Here is an 18,999-nt window from a genome sequence, read left to right on the forward strand (position 1 = left end):
AAACAAGGCTATTACCATCATACCCCCATTTCCGTGGGCACAGGCAGCATACACCTCTGTGGTTTCTAACAAGTCAAAAGAGACACAGAGTACACACTGGTTGCTTCCCTGAATCAACTTCTCGAGGCAGGGCGTTCTACCTCTAGTGAACGGCCTTGCCAAGGAAAGACCTAGCTAGGCCTCTGGGCCCTTGCCTATTCAAAAGCCTGCAGTGCTACAGGAGAAACTGTGCTTCCGTTGCAATAGGAACGCAGCCGTCTTTCTCCTGGAGGCAGGGTGACTTCAGGTAGGAGGTCCTGGATGGAAGGAGAAGCCTAGTGTTTTTCTCTGTGCAGCTCAGACTAGGGAATGAGTGTGACTTCCACGGCATGTTGGAACTTGCTAGAACGGTGCTCGTCAATCTGTGCGATTGCTGGCTAAATCCAGATGTCCCAATAAGAGTGCACTGTGTAGCCCTTCCCTCGGCATACACACTGTGAGTCGGAAAGCTCCTGGCCTGGATATTGCTTAGAATGGCCAGGTGAGACTGAGGGTACTCGGTGTTCTTGCAGGGAATAAGTTTACCGGACGAGGCACCTAGGTGTCCTAAAAAGCCTACTGGCGTTCAAATGCTGCAGGGCAGCGACTACGGCCTCATGGAAACTGCTACACGCCTCTGCTTTGTGCATAGCATTTCAGGGCCTTACCTCGAGGCAAGTTCTCACGTTGCTTGCCCTGTGAGCGACACAGCATGTTTGGATGCTGTATTTCTCCTTGAATAGGGTGACTTCAGGAACGAGGTCCTCGATCAATTCTAAGCAGAGTGCTTCCTCAGAGCAGCTCAGACGAGGGCAATGTCGAAGACTTCCAGGGCATGTTGGACTGCCTAGAAATGTGGTTCTGATGCTGTTCGAGGGTTCTGGAAATGGAGCTCTCCTGAAGTAACGTATAGTGTGTTGCCCGAGACTCGGCAGACACAGAGGGCCTCCGAGGGACGTATGGGACTCAGTGCTGCTCAGCAGGCCCACAGGGTTGTGGAGGGAGTCAGTGATCTTGGAAGCAAAAGGATGCTCACCCGAGAGACCTAGGAGTCCTGAAAAGGGTCCTTCCTTTCATATAAAGCAGAACCTCCACTAAGAGCTCATGGAAAGAGCTGCATGCCTCCCTTTCTGCAGGGCTACTCAGGCAGGGCCTTACCTCGAGGCAAGGACTCACGTGGAGATTCCCTTTGGCTCTAGAGCATGGCAAGGTGAGGCCCACCCCGGCCAGTGAAGCTCCGTGCGTAGCCGGAGAAAACTCATTTTCTTCCCACACCCCTGCCTACAGTGGTCACGGGGCGGCCAACAGCAGAGAATTTCAGGGAGCTTCACGACAGCAAGAATGGAGCTTTCCAAATGGAAAGCAAGGCTAGTACCATCATGCCCCCATTTCCATGGGCAGAGGCAGCATACATCTCTGTGGTTTCTAACAAGTCAAAAGAGACACAGACTACACACTGGTTGCTTCCCTCAATCCACTTCTCGAGGCAGGGTGTTCTGCGTCTAGTGAACGGCCTCACCAAGGAACGCCCTAGCCAAGCCTCTGGGCCCATGCCGCTTCAAAAGCCTGCAGTGCTACAGGAAAAACTGTGCTTTAGTTGCAATAGGAGCGCAAGCCGTCTTTCTCCTGGAGGCAGGGTGACTTCAGGTAGGAGGTCCTGGATGGAAGGAGATGCCTAGTGTTTTTCTCTGTGCAGCTCAGACTAGGGAATGAGTGCGACTTCCACGTCCTGTTGGAACTTGCTAGAACGTGGCTCTTGAACCTGTGCGAGTGCTGTGAATCAAGATATCCCAAGAAAGAGTGCAGGGTGTTGCCCATGACTCAGCAGACACAGAGGACCTCCGAGGGACCAATGGGCCTCGTTGTTGCTCAGCAGGCCTGCAGGGGTGTGGAGGTACTCAGAGATCCTGGAATCAAATGATGCTCACCCGAGGGGCCCAGGAGTCCTGAAAAGGGTACCTCCTTTAAAGTAAAGCAGAACAGCGACTAAGAGCTCGTGGAAAGCGCTCCATGCCTCCCTTTCTGCAGGGCTACTCAGGGCCTTACCTCGAGGCAAGGACTCACGTTGAGATTTCCTTGAGCTGTAGAGCATGGCATGATGAGTTCCACCCCGGCCACTGAAGCTCCGTGTGTAGCCAGAGAAAACTCATTTTCTTCCCAGACCCATGGCTACAGTGGGTCGAGGCCTGTCAACAGCAGAGAATTTCAGGGAGCTTCACGGCAGCAAGAATGGAGGTTTCCAAATAGAAAAGCAAGGCTAGTACCATCACGACCCCATTTCCATGTGCACAGGCAGCATACAAAACTCTGGTTTCTCACAAGACAAAAGAGACACAGCGTACCCACTAGTTCCTTCCCTGAATCAACTTCTCGAGGCGCGGGGTTCTGCATCTAGTGAACGGCCTCAACCAAGGAACGCCCTAGTTAGGCCTCGGGGCCGGTGCCTCTTCCAAAGCCTGCAGTGCTAGAGGAAAAACTCTGCTTTAGTTGCAATACGAACGCAAGCCGATTTTCTCCTGGAGGCAGGGTGACTTCAGGTAGGAGGTCCTGGAAGGAAGGCGAAGCCTAGTGTTTTCCTCAATGCAGCTCAGACTAGGGAATGTGTGCGATTTCCACAGCAAGGTGGAACTTGCCAAAACGGTGCTCGTCAACCTGTGCGAGTGCTGTTCAATCAAGATATCCTAAGAAAGACTGCAGTGTGTTGCCCATGACTCAGCAGACACCGAGGAACTCCGAGGGACATATGGGCCACGTTGTTGCTCAGCAGGCCTACAGGAGTGTGGAGGATCTCAGGGATCTTGGAACGAAAATGATGCTCACCAGAGGGGCCTAGGAGTGCTGAAAAGGGTACTTCCTTTAAAATAAAGCAGAACGGCGACTAAGAGCTCATGGAAAGAGCTTAATGCCTCCCTTTCTGTCTGGCTACTCAGGGCCTCACCTCGAGGCAAGGACTCACGTTGAGATTCCCTTTAGCTCTAGAGCATGGCAAGATGAGGCCCACCCCGGATAATGAAGCACCCTGTGTAGCCAGAGAAAACTCATTTTCTTCCCAGACCCATGGCTACAGTGGGTCGAGGCCTGTCAACAGCAGAGAATTTCAGGGAGCTTCACGGCAGCAAGAATGGAGGTTTCCAAATAGAAAAGCAAGGCTAGTACCATCACGACCCCATTTCCATGTGCACAGGCAGCATACAAAACTCTGGTTTCTCACAAGACAAAAGAGACACAGCGTACCCACTAGTTCCTTCCCTGAATCAACTTCTCGAGGCGCGGGGTTCTGCATCTAGTGAACGGCCTCAACCAAGGAACGCCCTAGTTAGGCCTCGGGGCCAGTGCCTCTTCCAAAGCCTGCAGTGCTAGAGGAAAAACTCTGCTTTAGTTGCAATACGAACGCAAGCCGATTTTCTCCTGGAGGCAGGGTGACTTCAGGTAGGAGGTCCTGGAAGGAAGGCGAAGCCTAGTGTTTTCCTCAATGCAGCTCAGACTAGGGAATGTGTGCGATTTCCACAGCAAGGTGGAACTTGCCAAAACGGTGCTCGTCAACCTGTGCGAGTGCTGTTCAATCAAGATATCCTAAGAAAGACTGCAGTGTGTTGCCCATGACTCAGCAGACACCGAGGAACTCCGAGGGACATATGGGCCACGTTGTTGCTCAGCAGGCCTACAGGAGTGTGGAGGATCTCAGGGATCTTGGAACGAAAATGATGCTCACCCGAGGGGCCTAGGAGTGCTGAAAAGGGTACTTCCTAAAAAATAAAGCAGAACGGCGACTAAGAGCTCATGGAAAGAGCTTAATGCCTCCCTTTCTGTCTGGCTACTCAGGGCCTCACCTCGAGGCAAGGACTCACGTTGAGATTCCCTTTAGCTCTAGAGCATGGCAAGATGAGGCCCACCCCGGATAATGAAGCACCCTGTGTAGCCAGAGAAAACTCATTTTCTTCCCAGACCAATGCCTACAATAGCCAGGGTCCTGCCAACAGCAGAGAATTCAGGGAGCTTCAAGGCAGCATGAATGGAGCTTTCAAAATGGATAAGCAAGTCTACCACCAACATGCCCCCGTTTCCATAGGCACAAACAGCATACATCCCTGTGGTTTCACACAACTCAAAAGAGACACAGATTACACACTGGTTCCTTCCCTGAATCAAATTCTCGTGGCAGGGTGTTCTGCATCTAGTGAACTGCCTCAACCAAGGAACGCCCTAGCTAGGCCTCTGGGCTCGTGCCTATTCAAAAGCTTGCAGTGCTGTAGGAAAAACTGTGCTTTAGTTGCAATAGGAAGCAAGGCGTCTTTCTCCTGGAGGCAGGGTGACTTCAGGCAGGAGTTCCTGGAAGGAAGGGGAAGCCTAGTGTTTTTCTCAGTGCAGCTCAGACTAGGGAATGTGTGCGACTTCCACAGCAAGTTGGAACTTGCCCAAGCGGTGCTCGTGAACCTGTGCGAGTGCTGTGAAACCAAGATATCCCAAGAAAGAGTGCTGTGTGTTGCCCATGACTCAGCAGACACAGAGGACCTCCGAGGGACCTATGGGCCTCTTTGTTGCTCAGCAAGCCAACAGGGGTGTGGAGGTTCTCAGTGATCTTGGGACTAAAATGATGCTGCCCCGAGGGTCCTAGGAGTGCCGAACAGGCTACTTCCTTTAATATAAAGGAGAACAGCGACTAAGAGCTCAGGGAAAGAGCTGCATGCCTCCCTTTCTGCATGGCTACTCAGGGCCTTACCTCGAGGCAAGGACTGACGTTGAGATTCCTTATAGCTCTAGAGCATGGCAAGATGAGTCCCAGCCCTGGGTATGAAGCACACTGTGGAGCCAGAGAAAAGTCATTTTCTTCCCAGACCAATGCCTACAATAGCCAGGGGACTGTCCACAGCAGAGAATTTCAGGGAGCTTCACGCCAGCAAGAATGGAGGTTTCCAAATGGGAAACAAGGCTATTACCATCATACCCCCATTTCCGTGGGCACAGGCAGCATACACCTCTGTGGTTTCTAACAAGTCAAAAGAGACACAGAGTACACACTGGTTGCTTCCCTGAATCAACTTCTCGAGGCAGGGCGTTCTACCTCTAGTGAACGGCCTTGCCAAGGAAAGACCTAGCTAGGCCTCTGGGCCCTTGCCTATTCAAAAGCCTGCAGTGCTACAGGAGAAACTGTGCTTCCGTTGCAATAGGAACGCAGCCGTCTTTCTCCTGGAGGCAGGGTGACTTCAGGTAGGAGGTCCTGGATGGAAGGAGAAGCCTAGTGTTTTTCTCTGTGCAGCTCAGACTAGGGAATGAGTGTGACTTCCACGGCATGTTGGAACTTGCTAGAACGGTGCTCGTCAATCTGTGCGATTGCTGGCTAAATCCAGATGTCCCAATAAGAGTGCACTGTGTAGCCCTTCCCTCGGCATACACACTGTGAGTCGGAAAGCTCCTGGCCTGGATATTGCTTAGAATGGCCAGGTGAGACTGAGGGTACTCGGTGTTCTTGCAGGGAATAAGTTTACCGGACGAGGCACCTAGGTGTCCTAAAAAGCCTACTGGCGTTCAAATGCTGCAGGGCAGCGACTACGGCCTCATGGAAACTGCTACACGCCTCTGCTTTGTGCATAGCATTTCAGGGCCTTACCTCGAGGCAAGTTCTCACGTTGCTTGCCCTGTGAGCGACACAGCATGTTTGGATGCTGTATTTCTCCTTGAATAGGGTGACTTCAGGAACGAGGTCCTCGATCAATTCTAAGCAGAGTGCTTCCTCAGAGCAGCTCAGACGAGGGCAATGTCGAAGACTTCCAGGGCATGTTGGACTGCCTAGAAATGTGGTTCTGATGCTGTTCGAGGGTTCTGGAAATGGAGCTCTCCTGAAGTAACGTATAGTGTGTTGCCCGAGACTCGGCAGACACAGAGGGCCTCCGAGGGACGTATGGGACTCAGTGCTGCTCAGCAGGCCCACAGGGTTGTGGAGGGAGTCAGTGATCTTGGAAGCAAAAGGATGCTCACCCGAGAGACCTAGGAGTCCTGAAAAGGGTCCTTCCTTTCATATAAAGCAGAACCTCCACTAAGAGCTCATGGAAAGAGCTGCATGCCTCCCTTTCTGCAGGGCTACTCAGGCAGGGCCTTACCTCGAGGCAAGGACTCACGTGGAGATTCCCTTTGGCTCTAGAGCATGGCAAGGTGAGCCCCACCCCGGCCAGTGAAGCTCCGTGCGTAGCCGGAGAAAACTCATTTTCTTCCCACACCCCTGCCTACAGTGGTCACAGGGCGGCCAACAGCAGAGAATTTCAGGGAGCTTCACGACAGCAAGAATGGAGCTTTCCAAATGGAAAGCAAGGCTAGTACCATCATGCCCCCATTTCCATGGGCAGAGGCAGCATACATCTCTGTGGTTTCTAACAAGTCAAAAGAGACACAGACTACACACTGGTTGCTTCCCTCAATCCACTTCTCGAGGCAGGGTGTTCTGCGTCTAGTGAACGGCCTCACCAAGGAACGCCCTAGCCAAGCCTCTGGGCCCATGCCGCTTCAAAAGCCTGCAGTGCTACAGGAAAAACTGTGCTTTAGTTGCAATAGGAGCGCAAGCCGTCTTTCTCCTGGAGGCAGGGTGACTTCAGGTAGGAGGTCCTGGATGGAAGGAGATGCCTAGTGTTTTTCTCTGTGCAGCTCAGACTAGGGAATGAGTGCGACTTCCACGTCCTGTTGGAACTTGCTAGAACGTGGCTCTTGAACCTGTGCGAGTGCTGTGAATCAAGATATCCCAAGAAAGAGTGCAGGGTGTTGCCCATGACTCAGCAGACACAGAGGACCTCCGAGGGACCAATGGGCCTCGTTGTTGCTCAGCAGGCCTGCAGGGGTGTGGAGGTACTCAGAGATCCTGGAATCAAATGATGCTCACCCGAGGGGCCCAGGAGTCCTGAAAAGGGTACCTCCTTTAAAGTAAAGCAGAACAGCGACTAAGAGCTCGTGGAAAGCGCTCCATGCCTCCCTTTCTGCAGGGCTACTCAGGGCCTTACCTCGAGGCAAGGACTCACGTTGAGATTTCCTTGAGCTGTAGAGCATGGCATGATGAGTTCCACCCCGGCCACTGAAGCTCCGTGTGTAGCCAGAGAAAACTCATTTTCTTCCCAGACCCATGGCTACAGTGGGTCGAGGCCTGTCAACAGCAGAGAATTTCAGGGAGCTTCACGGCAGCAAGAATGGAGGTTTCCAAATAGAAAAGCAAGGCTAGTACCATCACGACCCCATTTCCATGTGCACAGGCAGCATACAAAACTCTGGTTTCTCACAAGACAAAAGAGACACAGCGTACCCACTAGTTCCTTCCCTGAATCAACTTCTCGAGGCGCGGGGTTCTGCATCTAGTGAACGGCCTCAACCAAGGAACGCCCTAGTTAGGCCTCGGGGCCGGTGCCTCTTCCAAAGCCTGCAGTGCTAGAGGAAAAACTCTGCTTTAGTTGCAATACGAACGCAAGCCGATTTTCTCCTGGAGGCAGGGTGACTTCAGGTAGGAGGTCCTGGAAGGAAGGCGAAGCCTAGTGTTTTCCTCAATGCAGCTCAGACTAGGGAATGTGTGCGATTTCCACAGCAAGGTGGAACTTGCCAAAACGGTGCTCGTCAACCTGTGCGAGTGCTGTTCAATCAAGATATCCTAAGAAAGACTGCAGTGTGTTGCCCATGACTCAGCAGACACCGAGGAACTCCGAGGGACATATGGGCCACGTTGTTGCTCAGCAGGCCTACAGGAGTGTGGAGGATCTCAGGGATCTTGGAACGAAAATGATGCTCACCCGAGGGGCCTAGGAGTGCTGAAAAGGGTACTTCCTTTAAAATAAAGCAGAACGGCGACTAAGAGCTCATGGAAAGAGCTTAATGCCTCCCTTTCTGTCTGGCTACTCAGGGCCTCACCTCGAGGCAAGGACTCACGTTGAGATTCCCTTTAGCTCTAGAGCATGGCAAGATGAGGCCCACCCCGGATAATGAAGCACCCTGTGTAGCCAGAGAAAACTCATTTTCTTCCCAGACCAATGCCTACAATAGCCAGGGTCCTGCCAACAGCAGAGAATTCAGGGAGCTTCAAGGCAGCATGAATGGAGCTTTCAAAATGGATAAGCAGGTCTACTACCAACATGCCCCCGTTTCCAAAGGCACAAACAGCATACATCCCTGTGGTTTCACACAACTCAAAAGAGACACAGATTACACACTGGTTCCTTCCCTGAATCAAATTCTCGTGGCAGGGTGTTCTGCATCTAGTGAACTGCCTCAACCAAGGAACGCCCTAGCTAGGCCTCTGGGCTCGTGCCTATTCAAAAGCTTGCAGTGCTGTAGGAAAAACTGTGCTTTAGTTGCAATAGGAAGCAAGGCGTCTTTCTCCTGGAGGCAGGGTGACTTCAGGCAGGAGTTCCTGGAAGGAAGGGGAAGCCTAGTGTTTTTCTCAGTGCAGCTCAGACTAGGGAATGTGTGCGACTTCCACAGCAAGTTGGAACTTGCCCAAGCGGTGCTCGTGAACCTGTGCGAGTGCTGTGAAACCAAGATATCCCAAGAAAGAGTGCAGTGTGTTGCCCATGACTCAGCAGACACAGAGGACCTCCGAGGGACCTATGGGCCTCGTTGTTGCTCAGCAAGCCAACAGGGGTGTGGAGGTTCTCAGTGATCTTGGGACTAAAATGATGCTGCCCCGAGGGTCCTAGGAGTGCCGAACAGGCTACTTCCTTTAATATAAAGGAGAACAGCGACTAAGAGCTCAGGGAAAGAGCTGCATGCCTCCCTTTCTGCATGGCTACTCAGGGCCTTACCTCGAGGCAAGGACTGACGTGGAGATTCCTTATAGCTCTAGAGCATGGCAAGATGAGTCCCAGCCCTGGGTATGAAGCACACTGTGGAGCCAGAGAAAAGTCATTTTCTTCCCAGACCAATGCCTACAATAGCCAGGGGACTGTCCACAGCAGAGAATTTCAGGGAGCTTCACGCCAGCAAGAATGGAGGTTTCCAAATGGGAAACAAGGCTATTACCATCATACCCCCATTTCCGTGGGCACAGGCAGCATACACCTCTGTGGTTTCTAACAAGTCAAAAGAGACACAGAGTACACACTGGTTGCTTCCCTGAATCAACTTCTCGAGGCAGGGCGTTCTACCTCTAGTGAACGGCCTTGCCAAGGAAAGACCTAGCTAGGCCTCTGGGCCCTTGCCTATTCAAAAGCCTGCAGTGCTACAGGAGAAACTGTGCTTCCGTTGCAATAGGAACGCAGCCGTCTTTCTCCTGGAGGCAGGGTGACTTCAGGTAGGAGGTCCTGGATGGAAGGAGAAGCCTAGTGTTTTTCTCTGTGCAGCTCAGACTAGGGAATGAGTGTGACTTCCACGGCATGTTGGAACTTGCTAGAACGGTGCTCGTCAATCTGTGCGATTGCTGGCTAAATCCAGATGTCCCAATAAGAGTGCACTGTGTAGCCCTTCCCTCGGCATACACACTGTGAGTCGGAAAGCTCCTGGCCTGGATATTGCTTAGAATGGCCAGGTGAGACTGAGGGTACTCGGTGTTCTTGCAGGGAATAAGTTTACCGGACGAGGCACCTAGGTGTCCTAAAAAGCCTACTGGCGTTCAAATGCTGCAGGGCAGCGACTACGGCCTCATGGAAACTGCTACACGCCTCTGCTTTGTGCATAGCATTTCAGGGCCTTACCTCGAGGCAAGTTCTCACGTTGCTTGCCCTGTGAGCGACACAGCATGTTTGGATGCTGTATTTCTCCTTGAATAGGGTGACTTCAGGAACGAGGTCCTCGATCAATTCTAAGCAGAGTGCTTCCTCAGAGCAGCTCAGACGAGGGCAATGTCGAAGACTTCCAGGGCATGTTGGACTGCCTAGAAATGTGGTTCTGATGCTGTTCGAGGGTTCTGGAAATGGAGCTCTCCTGAAGTAACGTATAGTGTGTTGCCCGAGACTCGGCAGACACAGAGGGCCTCCGAGGGACGTATGGGACTCAGTGCTGCTCAGCAGGCCCACAGGGTTGTGGAGGGAGTCAGTGATCTTGGAAGCAAAAGGATGCTCACCCGAGAGACCTAGGAGTCCTGAAAAGGGTCCTTCCTTTCATATAAAGCAGAACCTCCACTAAGAGCTCATGGAAAGAGCTGCATGCCTCCCTTTCTGCAGGGCTACTCAGGCAGGGCCTTACCTCGAGGCAAGGACTCACGTGGAGATTCCCTTTGGCTCTAGAGCATGGCAAGGTGAGCCCCACCCCGGCCAGTGAAGCTCCGTGCGTAGCCGGAGAAAACTCATTTTCTTCCCACACCCCTGCCTACAGTGGTCACGGGGCGGCCAACAGCAGAGAATTTCAGGGAGCTTCACGACAGCAAGAATGGAGCTTTCCAAATGGAAAGCAAGGCTAGTACCATCATGCCCCCATTTCCATGGGCAGAGGCAGCATACATCTCTGTGGTTTCTAACAAGTCAAAAGAGACACAGACTACACACTGGTTGCTTCCCTCAATCCACTTCTCGAGGCAGGGTGTTCTGCGTCTAGTGAACGGCCTCACCAAGGAACGCCCTAGCCAAGCCTCTGGGCCCATGCCGCTTCAAAAGCCTGCAGTGCTACAGGAAAAACTGTGCTTTAGTTGCAATAGGAGCGCAAGCCGTCTTTCTCCTGGAGGCAGGGTGACTTCAGGTAGGAGGTCCTGGATGGAAGGAGATGCCTAGTGTTTTTCTCTGTGCAGCTCAGACTAGGGAATGAGTGCGACTTCCACGTCCTGTTGGAACTTGCTAGAACGTGGCTCTTGAACCTGTGCGAGTGCTGTGAATCAAGATATCCCAAGAAAGAGTGCAGGGTGTTGCCCATGACTCAGCAGACACAGAGGACCTCCGAGGGACCAATGGGCCTCGTTGTTGCTCAGCAGGCCTGCAGGGGTGTGGAGGTACTCAGAGATCCTGGAATCAAATGATGCTCACCCGAGGGGCCCAGGAGTCCTGAAAAGGGTACCTCCTTTAAAGTAAAGCAGAACAGCGACTAAGAGCTCGTGGAAAGCGCTCCATGCCTCCCTTTCTGCAGGGCTACTCAGGGCCTTACCTCGAGGCAAGGACTCACGTTGAGATTTCCTTGAGCTGTAGAGCATGGCATGATGAGTTCCACCCCGGCCACTGAAGCTCCGTGTGTAGCCAGAGAAAACTCATTTTCTTCCCAGACCCATGGCTACAGTGGGTCGAGGCCTGTCAACAGCAGAGAATTTCAGGGAGCTTCACGGCAGCAAGAATGGAGGTTTCCAAATAGAAAAGCAAGGCTAGTACCATCACGACCCCATTTCCATGTGCACAGGCAGCATACAAAACTCTGGTTTCTCACAAGACAAAAGAGACACAGCGTACCCACTAGTTCCTTCCCTGAATCAACTTCTCGAGGCGCGGGGTTCTGCATCTAGTGAACGGCCTCAACCAAGGAACGCCCTAGTTAGGCCTCGGGGCCGGTGCCTCTTCCAAAGCCTGCAGTGCTAGAGGAAAAACTCTGCTTTAGTTGCAATACGAACGCAAGCCGATTTTCTCCTGGAGGCAGGGTGACTTCAGGTAGGAGGTCCTGGAAGGAAGGCGAAGCCTAGTGTTTTCCTCAATGCAGCTCAGACTAGGGAATGTGTGCGATTTCCACAGCAAGGTGGAACTTGCCAAAACGGTGCTCGTCAACCTGTGCGAGTGCTGTTCAATCAAGATATCCTAAGAAAGACTGCAGTGTGTTGCCCATGACTCAGCAGACACCGAGGAACTCCGAGGGACATATGGGCCACGTTGTTGCTCAGCAGGCCTACAGGAGTGTGGAGGATCTCAGGGATCTTGGAACGAAAATGATGCTCACCCGAGGGGCCTAGGAGTGCTGAAAAGGGTACTTCCTTTAAAATAAAGCAGAACGGCGACTAAGAGCTCATGGAAAGAGCTTAATGCCTCCCTTTCTGTCTGGCTACTCAGGGCCTCACCTCGAGGCAAGGACTCACGTTGAGATTCCCTTTAGCTCTAGAGCATGGCAAGATGAGGCCCACCCCGGATAATGAAGCACCCTGTGTAGCCAGAGAAAACTCATTTTCTTCCCAGACCAATGCCTACAATAGCCAGGGTCCTGCCAACAGCAGAGAATTCAGGGAGCGTCAAGGCAGCATGAATGGAGCTTTCAAAATGGATAAGCAAGTCTACCACCAACATGCCCCCGTTTCCATAGGCACAAACAGCATACATCCCTGTGGTTTCACACAACTCAAAAGAGACACAGATTACACACTGGTTCCTTCCCTGAATCAAATTCTCGTGGCAGGGTGTTCTGCATCTAGTGAACTGCCTCAACCAAGGAACGCCCTAGCTAGGCCTCTGGGCTCGTGCCTATTCAAAAGCTTGCAGTGCTGTAGGAAAAACTGTGCTTTAGTTGCAATAGGAAGCAAGGCGTCTTTCTCCTGGAGGCAGGGTGACTTCAGGCAGGAGTTCCTGGAAGGGAGGGGAAGCCTAGTGTTTTTCTCAGTGCAGCTCAGACTAGGGAATGTGTGCGACTTCCACAGCAAGTTGGAACTTGCCCAAGCGGTGCTCGTGAACCTGTGCGAGTGCTGTGAAACCAAGATATCCCAAGAAAGAGTGCAGTGTGTTGCCCATGACTCAGCAGACACAGAGGACCTCCGAGGGACCTATGGGCCTCTTTGTTGCTCAGCAAGCCAACAGGGGTGTGGAGGTTCTCAGTGATCTTGGGACTAAAATGATGCTGCCCCGAGGGTCCTAGGAGTGCCGAACAGGCTACTTCCTTTAATATAAAGGAGAACAGCGACTAAGAGCTCAGGGAAAGAGCTGCATGCCTCCCTTTCTGCATGGCTACTCAGGGCCTTACCTCGAGGCAAGGACTGACGTGGAGATTCCTTATAGCTCTAGAGCATGGCAAGATGAGTCCCAGCCCTGGGTATGAAGCACACTGTGGAGCCAGAGAAAAGTCATTTTCTTCCCAGACCAATGCCTACAATAGCCAGGGGACTGTCCACAGCAGAGAATTTCAGGGAGCTTCACGCCAGCAAGAATGGAGGTTTCCAAATGGGAAACAAGGCTATTACCATCATACCCCCATTTCCGTGGGCACAGGCAGCATACACCTCTGTGGTTTCTAACAAGTCAAAAGAGACACAGAGTACACACTGGTTGCTTCCCTGAATCAACTTCTCGAGGCAGGGCGTTCTACCTCTAGTGAACGGCCTTGCCAAGGAAAGACCTAGCAAGGCCTCTGGGCCCTTGCCTATTCAAAAGCCTGCAGTGCTACAGGAGAAACTGTGCTTCCGTTGCAATAGGAACGCAGCCGTCTTTCTCCTGGAGGCAGGGTGACTTCAGGTAGGAGGTCCTGGATGGAAGGAGAAGCCTAGTGTTTTTCTCTGTGCAGCTCAGACTAGGGAATGAGTGTGACTTCCACGGCATGTTGGAACTTGCTAGAACGGTGCTCGTCAATCTGTGCGATTGCTGGCTAAATCCAGATGTCCCAATAAGAGTGCACTGTGTAGCCCTTCCCTCGGCATACACACTGTGAGTCGGAAAGCTCCTGGCCTGGATATTGCTTAGAATGGCCAGGTGAGACTGAGGGTACTCGGTGTTCTTGCAGGGAATAAGTTTACCGGACGAGGCACCTAGGTGTCCTAAAAAGCCTACTGGCGTTCAAATGCTGCAGGGCAGCGACTACGGCCTCATGGAAACTGCTACACGCCTCTGCTTTGTGCATAGCATTTCAGGGCCTTACCTCGAGGCAAGTTCTCACGTTGCTTGCCCTGTGAGCGACACAGCATGTTTGGATGCTGTATTTCTCCTTGAATAGGGTGACTTCAGGAACGAGGTCCTCGATCAATTCTAAGCAGAGTGCTTCCTCAGAGCAGCTCAGACGAGGGCAATGTCGAAGACTTCCAGGGCATGTTGGACTGCCTAGAAATGTGGTTCTGATGCTGTTCGAGGGTTCTGGAAATGGAGCTCTCCTGAAGTAACGTATAGTGTGTTGCCCGAGACTCGGCAGACACAGAGGGCCTCCGAGGGACGTATGGGACTCAGTGCTGCTCAGCAGGCCCACAGGGTTGTGGAGGGAGTCAGTGATCTTGGAAGCAAAAGGATGCTCACCCGAGAGACCTAGGAGTCCTGAAAAGGGTCCTTCCTTTCATATAAAGCAGAACCTCCACTAAGAGCTCATGGAAAGAGCTGCATGCCTCCCTTTCTGCAGGGCTACTCAGGCAGGGCCTTACCTCGAGGCAAGGACTCACGTGGAGATTCCCTTTGGCTCTAGAGCATGGCAAGGTGAGCCCCACCCCGGCCAGTGAAGCTCCGTGCGTAGCCGGAGAAAACTCATTTTCTTCCCACACCCCTGCCTACAGTGGTCACGGGGCGGCCAACAGCAGAGAATTTCAGGGAGCTTCACGACAGCAAGAATGGAGCTTTCCAAATGGAAAGCAAGGCTAGTACCATCATGCCCCCATTTCCATGGGCAGAGGCAGCATACATCTCTGTGGTTTCTAACAAGTCAAAAGAGACACAGACTACACACTGGTTGCTTCCCTCAATCCACTTCTCGAGGCAGGGTGTTCTGCGTCTAGTGAACGGCCTCACCAAGGAACGCCCTAGCCAAGCCTCTGGGCCCATGCCGCTTCAAAAGCCTGCAGTGCTACAGGAAAAACTGTGCTTTAGTTGCAATAGGAGCGCAAGCCGTCTTTCTCCTGGAGGCAGGGTGACTTCAGGTAGGAGGTCCTGGATGGAAGGAGATGCCTAGTGTTTTTCTCTGTGCAGCTCAGACTAGGGAATGAGTGCGACTTCCACGTCCTGTTGGAACTTGCTAGAACGTGGCTCTTGAACCTGTGCGAGTGCTGTGAAACCAAGATATCCCAAGAAAGAGTGCAGGGTGTTGCCCATGACTCAGCAGACACAGAGGACCTCCGAGGGACCAATGGGCCTCGTTGTTGCTCAGCAGGCCTGCAGGGGTGTGGAGGTACTCAGAGATCCTGGAATCAAATGATGCTCACCCGAGGGGCCCAGGAGTCCTGAAAAGGGTACCTCCTTTAAAGTAAAGCAGAACAGCGACTAAGAGCTCGTGGAAAGCGCTCCATGCCTCCCTTTCTGCAGGGCTACTCAGGGCCTTACCTCGAGGCAAGGACTCACGTTGAGATTTCCTTGAGCTGTAGAGCATGGCATGATGAGTTCCACCCCGGCCACTGAAGCTCCGTGTGTAGCCAGAGAAAACTCATTTTCTTCCCAGACCCATGGCTACAGTGGGTCGAGGCCTGTCAACAGCAGAGAATTTCAGGGAGCTTCACGGCAGCAAGAATGGAGGTTTCCAAATAGAAAAGCAAGGCTAGTACCATCACGACCCCATTTCCATGTGCACAGGCAGCATACAAAACTCTGGTTTCTCACAAGACAAAAGAGACACAGCGTACCCACTAGTTCCTTCCCTGAATCAACTTCTCGAGGCGCGGGGTTCTGCATCTAGTGAACGGCCTCAACCAAGGAACGCCCGAGTTAGGCCTCGGGGCCGGTGCCTCTTCCAAAGCCTGCAGTGCTAGAGGAAAAACTCTGCTTTAGTTGCAATACGAACGCAAGCCGATTTTCTCCTGGAGGCAGGGTGACTTCAGGTAGGAGGTCCTGGAAGGAAGGCGAAGCCTAGTGTTTTCCTCAATGCAGCTCAGACTAGGGAATGTGTGCGATTTCCACAGCAAGGTGGAACTTGCCAAAACGGTGCTCGTCAACCTGTGCGAGTGCTGTTCAATCAAGATATGCTAAGAAAGACTGCAGTGTGTTGCCCATGACTCAGCAGACACCGAGGAACTCCGAGGGACATATGGGCCACGTTGTTGCTCAGCAGGCCTACAGGAGTGTGGAGGATCTCAGGGATCTTGGAACGAAAATGATGCTCACCCGAGGGGCCTAGGAGTGCTGAAAAGGGTACTTCCTTTAAAATAAAGCAGAACGGCGACTAAGAGCTCATGGAAAGAGCTTAATGCCTCCCTTTCTGTCTGGCTACTCAGGGCCTCACCTCGAGGCAAGGACTCACGTTGAGATTCCCTTTAGCTCTAGAGCATGGCAAGATGAGGCCCACCCCGGATAATGAAGCACCCTGTGTAGCCAGAGAAAACTCATTTTCTTCCCAGACCAATGCCTACAATAGCCAGGGTCCTGCCAACAGCAGAGAATTCAGGGAGCGTCAAGGCAGCATGAATGGAGCTTTCAAAATGGATAAGCAAGTCTACCACCAACATGCCCCCGTTTCCATAGGCACAAACAGCATACATCCCTGTGGTTTCACACAACTCAAAAGAGACACAGATTACACACTGGTTCCTTCCCTGAATCAAATTCTCGTGGCAGGGTGTTCTGCATCTAGTGAACTGCCTCAACCAAGGAACGCCCTAGCTAGGCCTCTGGGCTCGTGCCTATTCAAAAGCTTGCAGTGCTGTAGGAAAAACTGTGCTTTAGTTGCAATAGGAAGCAAGGCGTCTTTCTCCTGGAGGCAGGGTGACTTCAGGCAGGAGTTCCTGGAAGGAAGGGGAAGCCTAGTGTTTTTCTCAGTGCAGCTCAGACTAGGGAATGTGTGCGACTTCCACAGCAAGTTGGAACTTGCCCAAGCGGTGCTCGTGAACCTGTGCGAGTGCTGTGAAACCAAGATATCCCAAGAAAGAGTGCAGTGTGTTGCCCATGACTCAGCAGACACAGAGGACCTCCGAGGGACCTATGGGCCTCTTTGTTGCTCAGCAAGCCAACAGGGGTGTGGAGGTTCTCAGTGATCTTGGGACTAAAATGATGCTGCCCCGAGGGTCCTAGGAGTGCCGAACAGGCTACTTCCTTTAATATAAAGGAGAACAGCGACTAAGAGCTCAGGGAAAGAGCTGCATGCCTCCCTTTCTGCATGGCTACTCAGGGCCTTACCTCGAGGCAAGGACTGACGTGGAGATTCCTTATAGCTCTAGAGCATGGCAAGATGAGTCCCAGCCCTGGGTATGAAGCACACTGTGGAGCCAGAGAAAAGTCATTTTCTTCCCAGACCAATGCCTACAATAGCCAGGGGACTGTCCACAGCAGAGAATTTCAGGGAGCTTCACGCCAGCAAGAATGGAGGTTTCCAAATGGGAAACAAGGCTATTACCATCATACCCCCATTTCCGTGGGCACAGGCAGCATACACCTCTGTGGTTTCTAACAAGTCAAAAGAGACACAGAGTACACACTGGTTGCTTCCCTGAATCAACTTCTCGAGGCAGGGCGTTCTACCTCTAGTGAACGGCCTTGCCAAGGAAAGACCTAGCTAGGCCTCTGGGCCCTTGCCTATTCAAAAGCCTGCAGTGCTACAGGAGAAACTGTGCTTCCGTTGCAATAGGAACGCAGCCGTCTTTCTCCTGGAGGCAGGGTGACTTCAGGTAGGAGGTCCTGGATGGAAGGAGAAGCCTAGTGTTTTTCTCTGTGCAGCTCAGACTAGGGAATGAGTGTGACTTCCACGGCATGTTGGAACTTGCTAGAACGGTGCTCGTCAATCTGTGCGATTGCTGGCTAAATCCAGATGTCCCAATAAGAGTGCACTGTGTAGCCCTTCCCTCGGCATACACACTGTGAGTCGGAAAGCTCCTGGCCTGGATATTGCTTAGAATGGCCAGGTGAGACTGAGGGTACTCGGTGTTCTTGCAGGGAATAAGTTTACCGGACGAGGCACCTAGGTGTCCTAAAAAGCCTACTGGCGTTCAAATGCTGCAGGGCAGCGACTACGGCCTCATGGAAACTGCTACACGCCTCTGCTTTGTGCATAGCATTTCAGGGCCTTACCTCGAGGCAAGTTCTCACGTTGCTTGCCCTGTGAGCGACACAGCATGTTTGGATGCTGTATTTCTCCTTGAATAGGGTGACTTCAGGAACGAGGTCCTCGATCAATTCTAAGCAGAGTGCTTCCTCAGAGCAGCTCAGACGAGGGCAATGTCGAAGACTTCCAGGGCATGTTGGACTGCCTAGAAATGTGGTTCTGATGCTGTTCGAGGGTTCTGGAAATGGAGCTCTCCTGAAGTAACGTATAGTGTGTTGCCCGAGACTCGGCAGACACAGAGGGCCTCCGAGGGACGTATGGGACTCAGTGCTGCTCAGCAGGCCCACAGGGTTGTGGAGGGAGTCAGTGATCTTGGAAGCAAAAGGATGCTCACCCGAGAGACCTAGGAGTCCTGAAAAGGGTCCTTCCTTTCATATAAAGCAGAACCTCCACTAAGAGCTCATGGAAAGAGCTGCATGCCTCCCTTTCTGCAGGGCTACTCAGGCAGGGCCTTACCTCGAGGCAAGGACTCACGTGGAGATTCCCTTTGGCTCTAGAGCATGGCAAGGTGAGCCCCACCCCGGCCAGTGAAGCTCCGTGCGTAGCCGGAGAAAACTCATTTTCTTCCCACACCCCTGCCTACAGTGGTCACGGGGCGGCCAACAGCAGAGAATTTCAGGGAGCTTCACGACAGCAAGAATGGAGCTTTCCAAATGGAAAGCAAGGCTAGTACCATCATGCCCCCATTTCCATGGGCAGAGGCAGCATACATCTCTGTGGTTTCTAACAAGTCAAAAGAGACACAGACTACACACTGGTTGCTTCCCTCAATCCACTTCTCGAGGCAGGGTGTTCTGCGTCTAGTGAACGGCCTCACCAAGGAACGCCCTAGCCAAGCCTCTGGGCCCATGCCGCTTCAAAAGCCTGCAGTGCTACAGGAAAAACTGTGCTTTAGTTGCAATAGGAGCGCAAGCCGTCTTTCTCCTGGAGGCAGGGTGACTTCAGGTAGGAGGTCCTGGATGGAAGGAGATGCCTAGTGTTTTTCTCTGTGCAGCTCAGACTAGGGAATGAGTGCGACTTCCACGTCCTGTTGGAACTTGCTAGAACGTGGCTCTTGAACCTGTGCGAGTGCTGTGAAACCAAGATATCCCAAGAAAGAGTGCAGGGTGTTGCCCATGACTCAGCAGACACAGAGGACCTCCGAGGGACCAATGGGCCTCGTTGTTGCTCAGCAGGCCTGCAGGGGTGTGGAGG

This window comes from Eschrichtius robustus, chromosome 9 (genome assembly GCF_028021215.1).
Source record: "Eschrichtius robustus isolate mEscRob2 chromosome 9, mEscRob2.pri, whole genome shotgun sequence".
Lineage (NCBI taxonomy): Eukaryota > Metazoa > Chordata > Mammalia > Artiodactyla > Eschrichtiidae > Eschrichtius > Eschrichtius robustus.